Genomic DNA, 7,113 nt, shown 5'->3' on the forward strand with positions numbered 1-7,113 from the left:
ATTTTTTTACTATATTACTTTTATTTTTCAAGTGTCACATTGTGTGAGATGTTCAAGATTTGATAATACGATGAGGATGATTGAACCAAGTGGTGTAGATAAGAGTGATGATAAGCAAGTAGAAAAAATTAGTGAAGATTTAGATGGTGAGAAATATTTTGAAGAGAATAAGAATGTTAAGGTTGAAGTCGGTGGTGAGAATGAACATGCTGGGTTGCTCGGTTATTTGAATGTGGAAGTGAACGTTGAGTCAACTACTAATTTTGATGATGAGGCTGATTTGATAGTAAAAAATGTTCTTTCTCAATTAGATATAGAAAGCATAGGATTGGTAGGATCTGATTTGGGGAATGCTTCAACTGATGAGACGCTGTCTGAAGGTCCTAACATTTCCATCGAGGAAGCATTGACACAATAACATCAATATGGATGAACCAATTTGAAATTCAATACTTCATAAGTAGAAGATGAAAATATATGTCATATATGTTTGGCATCACATGATGTGATATACACCCATAACCAAATCCTAGAAGAGGTTAATGTTGGTGAGTTTTTTGGCCATATGACCTAGTTTCATTGATCATATAACGTGGATTAAGGTTAATGACATTATTATTCTACTTATTGTTTCATATTCCTGATCAAGGTACAAAATTCACTTTATTAGGTACTAAATATCCAAATTCAAGTATATATCTAATTTAATTGAGTATAATTGTAGAAAATTTGAGTATCGAGGTATGAGACTCCCTCGATAGGCCTCATTGCCTCAAGAAATCAAGTACAATTGACTCCAATTCAAATATATATATATATATATATACACACACACACACACAAATACAGTATGATTTGTAAATTATCAGATACATTTGGATGTAAGTTAGATGCTAATTGAAATGATATGGTTCCCACTAATCAACATGATGTTGTTGTTAATAGAATCACTATGGATGATTATTTCTAGGGAGATTAAGGTCAATGACACTATTGCTCAATTTATTGCTTCACATTCTTAATCAAAGTACATAATTTACTTTATTATGTACTAAATATTCAAGTTCAAGTTTGTGTGCAATTTAATTAAGTATAATTATATAAATTTGAGTATCCAAGTATGAGACTCTCTTGATAGATCACCTCAAGAAATCAAATACAATTCATTCCAATTTAGGTATATATGTACAGGATTGCAGTACTATTTATAAATTATTGGGTACATTTGGATGTAAGTTAGGAACTAATTAGAATGTTGTGATCCCCACTAAACAACACTAATTTATTCCATACACTATATTCAAATTCAAGTATGTATATAATTTAATTGGGTATAATTGAACAACATTTAGGTATGGAGAATTTGTATAATTTGTACCTAAATGTTAACAAATGGGACCATATTAGCGGGAAACTTATGTTTTCTAACCCAGGGACTGACGAGAGATTTGGAGTTGTGGTTAGAGAATTTGCATAATTTGTAACTAAATGTTAACAAATAGTTCCATTTTACATTAAGTTGGTATCATATTTCATTAAATGGTACATAAAATTGAAAATGGTAATGAAATCCAAACTTTATGACAAAATAGATGGTACATTGCATAACACATGCTTATTGAGGGAATATCATTGTATATTATTGATGCAGCGGAGACCGACAAGAGGGGGGTGAATTGTTAAAAACAAAAAATAAAAATACCCTCCTCGGATTTCAACTCAGAAATAAGTGCAGCAATAAAAATAACTAGCAACTATATAAAATTAAAGACAGAAATAAAATGGGAGACCGAGGTTTAACCTGGTTACAACCAAGGAGGTTGTTGATCCAGGACAATCGAAGATCGCACTAGCAGAGTCTCCTTCACTGTAGGCGGAGAAGCCTTTTTACACACTTAATGAACTCACAAGTTGCTAGGAATTGAAAGCTTGAATGAATGATGAATTCCTAGCTCCAGGGGCCTTTTTATAGCTCCTGGAAAGTCTATCCCGAGGGTCCAAGGCGCCTCCAACAAGGTTCAAGGCGCCTCCAGCTCGGTCAGCGGATAAAACTTTATCCGCACGCAAACGGTCAAAACTGACCTGTTGAAGGTGCCTTCAACAGGCTTGAAGGCGCCTTCAAGGGCGCCTTCAAGCTTGTTTAAAGCGCCTTAAAGCTACAGTAACTTCTGCTACAGTAACTTCTGCTATAGTAATTTCCAGCCTCTTTTGACTCATTTTCTTCTTCGCTTTGGCTTCCGAAGCTCCGTTCTTTTGGGTGATTGCGGCCAACCGGAATAGGGCTCACCCGAACCCAATTCCCGACCTTCTCCTCGAGCAGCCTTCCGTCCCGGCTTAACGTCCCTCGAACGCCGCGCACGCTCTTCACGTCCACCGGAGTACTCTTCCGCAGCTCTCTCGTCCTTCGGACGCACCGAGCCCGTCGGCTCCCTTCCCGTGTCGTCCTTCTCGCTAGCTGCGTCTTCCGCTCGACTTCCTGTGCTCCTAAGCTCCTGCATACTCAGACACAGGGATCAAATACAGCAGGACCTAACCAACTTGGTTGATCACATCAAAACTACCACGGGGTCCAACATATATCACATATGGGGAAGGGTTAATTAGTGATTATTAGCATGCTCATGGTACCATATTTCAGTTAATTAGTGATTATTATTATATACCTAATTTTTTGATATTTGTACTCATCTTTGCAATTCATATACCTAATTTATCAAAATTTGTACTCGAGTTCCTAGCCGAAATTGGATATGAATTGGCCATCCATAAACCCTCTACTTCAACCAAAGCACATATCAAATATCAAAACACAAACACATATTATTCAAGTGTCTAACATCATCCACAAACACAACAATAACTAATACATGATACAAAGTCAACCTAAATCCCAAACACAACCATAAGTTCCCACCATACACGATTCAAAGTCAACATAAACCTCAAACACAACCATAAGTTCCCACCATACAACCACATATAAAAACACAATACATCATATACTACAACAACTACATATCGAGACAAACCAAGTCTTGCACAACATTTCCAAAACGAGGACCATCAAACAATACGTAAATCACCAATGTTGCCACTTGAATGTGTATGTCATCTCGAATATAAGACCATGCTTGATTCCCCTTCTAGCAATCTTTTTTCCCAACAGAAGTGTAAAAAAGATTTATTAGGCTACCCATAAAAAATATAAAGTAAGATTGCATAAAACTAAGTGTGATATATTTACTAACAAATGGGCAAGTTGAAACATTAAAACACCATTTTAATGAAACAAATAAATGCAGCTAGTTTATAACTTCTTTGCAGCTACATCTATTGTGACTTTTTATATGGCAATGACTATACTTTGATACACGTGTTTCAACTTGCGATGTATCCTCTTAGTCCTCCTACGACCTGGCTGATTGCGCACATCGGGAGCATTGATTACATTTTCTTCATCAAAATTTGACTAGTTAATGTCAAAAGTTGAAATTAGATTAATAATTCCTTTGTATGTTTGGTGATACATTCTAGTCTTGAAATACTTATCACAAAAATCATATAATGACAACGACTTTAACTCAATAGCGCCGCAAGCATGCTTGCATGGAAGCTTATTGATCTGCTAAGCTCTGATGAACAACTCTTATTTATTAAATCAACAACAAAAGATTTTTCACTATCAACTATCTCAAACTTCCAATTACATGACCAATGTACTCTTAAATTTCGGGATTCAAGATAAACACTAGCAATAGCCTTCTTCTTTCTCGGACTTAATTCCTTAATCATTGCCAATGTCAATTCATGTCGCAGGTGCATCATGTTCATGATTTGCATACGTATGTGGTCCATCATAGTCACAATAGGGAGATAATGAGCTGGTTTAACTCAATTATTCTAACATTCGGCCATATTATTATTCATAATACCCCATCTATCACCAAGAAATAAAGCATTTGCCCAACTTTATGGCTAGGAATGTGCAATAAACCCTTTGACAAGTGGCATGGAGTGTATGATATTATTTAAATATTGTTCATGCTCTTGCAAAGATGGAGCATATGCGGCTTTCTTGAATACTGAAGACTAGTGCTTTTTGTTATATTTTGGATAACCTTGCAACACCTAGAATGACGAAAAAAACATTTCAGATTCAAAACATTCATAAATTTCCCTCAAAATGTGTATTAATATAAAAATTAAAGTAAAATTTTTCTTGATGAAAGTAAGTAATTAATTTACCTGCTTCACAAAATTATCCATAAAATACCTCAAACAATATGAATGGTGACTAATAAATAGTTGTTCAACTGTCTTCATAATCCTAGGGTATTTATCAGAGAAAAATATGAACTCATTGAAAAGAATGCTTTGACACAAAAGTATGACATTTCTCAACTGATAACAAAACCACTCCTAATTAGCATCATTCTCTGCATCCACTACAGAATAAGTAATTGTGAAAAGACCATCGTTGGCATCCTTCAACACAGCAACTAGGATACTACCTTTATACTTAGTCTTTATATGAGTCTCATCCAAAAAAATTAACGACCTACAACCAGTAACAAAACCAAATGCACATGCATGAAAACAAATGAATAATCATTTAAATTTATTAGCTATGGGATCAATCTCACACTCAACAATACTGCTAGGATTTGTTTCTCGAATAGCATGACAATACCATCTTAGCTTGTCGTAGAATACCTTCTCTGTGCCATGAATATCATGCATCACTAACTTCATATCTTTCCACACTTTGTGGTAGTCTAACTCTATCACATAATCTGTTTGCAAGTCTTTCTGAATTATGCAAGGGCAATAAGAGGGCTCTACTCTCAATTTATCTTTCACCACATTAGCAATCCAAGTTGCATCAGATTTAGGATGCCCTCTACTACTCAGATTGTTCTCATCATATGTATGCTGCAAATTGCATTTTCAGATCCCAAATATATTATCTGCTTTATATTTTGAAGCATAAATTCTCCATCCACAACTCCTTTAATTACAAATAGCAATAATCTTCTCACTATCATTTTTTCTATAAAAAAATAAATATCTTATAGTAACAACATAGTTTTTAACACATCTTCTAAAATCAGTAACATTTTTGAATTTTTTTTTTCCCTTCGCCATAGATGCAATTAATCCAAGTATCTAGAGTATTTGGCAATAGAGCATGTTCGATCTCCTCATCACCCCTTGATTGTGTGTGTTCCTCCTCAACCCTTACCAATTTGATACAAAATTATTAAGATATATGCATCAGACACAAACAACTATAAAATAGGTACATATCATACATACATAATAAAAGTATTGAATGTAAATACGATTAGTAGTGTCAAATAAACGACATCATATACACTTATGCCAAATGTAATATAAAATATTATCAAAACCATAATATGAAAAGGAATATAATAATTTACCTCCCAAAAATTAGGTTGCCGACATGTTCGTTTCTACTCTCTACCCTCAAATCAATCATGTTGAGTTTCATACACATATAAAGATGTATCATATTAAGGACATCATCATCATCGTTCAAAGTCACATACATCTTATGTTGCGGAGCTACGTAATGCAGAATTATAGATTCGGGAGTAATATCCACATATTTTTTGTCAAGACCCCACAAATATATCTATCAAACTACAACCACTGAAAATTGAAATCACAACTGCTTCTTGCATTTACAACTACCCAAAAAAGCAAGGTTGCAAGGCCCACTTCCAAAATCCATTTTCGACCTAATCCACAAAAACATAACATTCAATTCATAATATAAAAACTATAGATCAAAGCTTCATTCATATAAAATTCAAGACAAAAAATAAATTTTCAAGAGAATTCCTAAAAATTGAATAATGTTTCGATACAAGACCTAAACAATAAAAATTGGGCATAAAATTGACTACTCTAAAGAATTTCTAAATAACCACTCCATAATGGATATAGATAAAATACAAATACAATCAGAAAACTAAACCCTAATATTAGGCATGAAATCAGTAGCCAAAAACTAAGGCGCTACTTCACTTTAATTGACATCAAATTATGCAAACCTAATCAGAAAACTAATTCTAAATCTCATAGAATCATTCAATTAAAAATGATCAAATACAAACTCACTCATAAAGCTGCAATTTAAATGGAAAAAAATTATAAAGTCTAGTAAAAAATCTTACTTTTTCTCTTGTTGACTAGTTTTTCCCTTGGTTTGAACAAAGTAAGTAAGGTGCTACTTCACTTCAAAGGTCTAGTCACCTCTCTGATTTTGGTCGCCGACTCCATTCAATTGACATGGTTGTTGATGGTTTAGGGTAGAAGCAGATATTGGGAATCGAGAGGGAAAAGGTATTAGAAGGTTTAATTAAAACTGAGGGCAATGAGGTAAATTTATATCCATTAGGGAGTTGAAACAAATGAATATGTTTGGTCAGAGAGTGGGAACATATTTTCTTTGACCTGGGTACTGACAAGGAAGTTGAAATTATTATTAGGGATTTAAAGACAACTCGCCCTTAGAAAAATGGGAAGAAAAAAATCTACAAAAATAAAAAGAAAGGTACCAACTTTTTCTTAAAATACCCATTAAATTTTAATTAATATTAAAAAATATTTATTTTTTTTCAAAAGTAAGAGTAATTAAAAAAATAGATCTCTAATTTTAGATTTAAAAAAAACATTTGAATTTTTATATATTGTATTCTTTTTTATTAATTCTACCGGTCCACTCCCACAAATCGGCCATCAATTAAATCAAGAAAGCACACGTGAGTCAAAGAGAAGTTCGGATCTCTTAGTTCATAATGTAAGTATCCCGTAGTAGTTTTGATGTAATCAATCAAGTCAAAGTTAGGTCTTGTTGTCTTTTGATGGCTTGTATCTAAGTGTGCAGGAAGTTAGAAGTACAGGAAGTCGAGCGAAAGACGCAGCTAGCGAGAAGGAAAGCACGGGAGAGAGTCAGCGGGCTCGATGCGTCCGAGGGACGAGACGCTACAAAAGAGTACGTTGGCGGATGAGAAGGAAGCGTACGGTGCTTTCGAGGGACGATAAGCCAGAGCAGAAAATTGCTCAAGAAGGCCGGAAAATGGGTTC

The sequence above is a fragment of the Zingiber officinale genome, chromosome 3B, assembly GCF_018446385.1.
Source record: "Zingiber officinale cultivar Zhangliang chromosome 3B, Zo_v1.1, whole genome shotgun sequence".
Taxonomy (NCBI): Eukaryota; Viridiplantae; Streptophyta; class Magnoliopsida; order Zingiberales; family Zingiberaceae; genus Zingiber; species Zingiber officinale.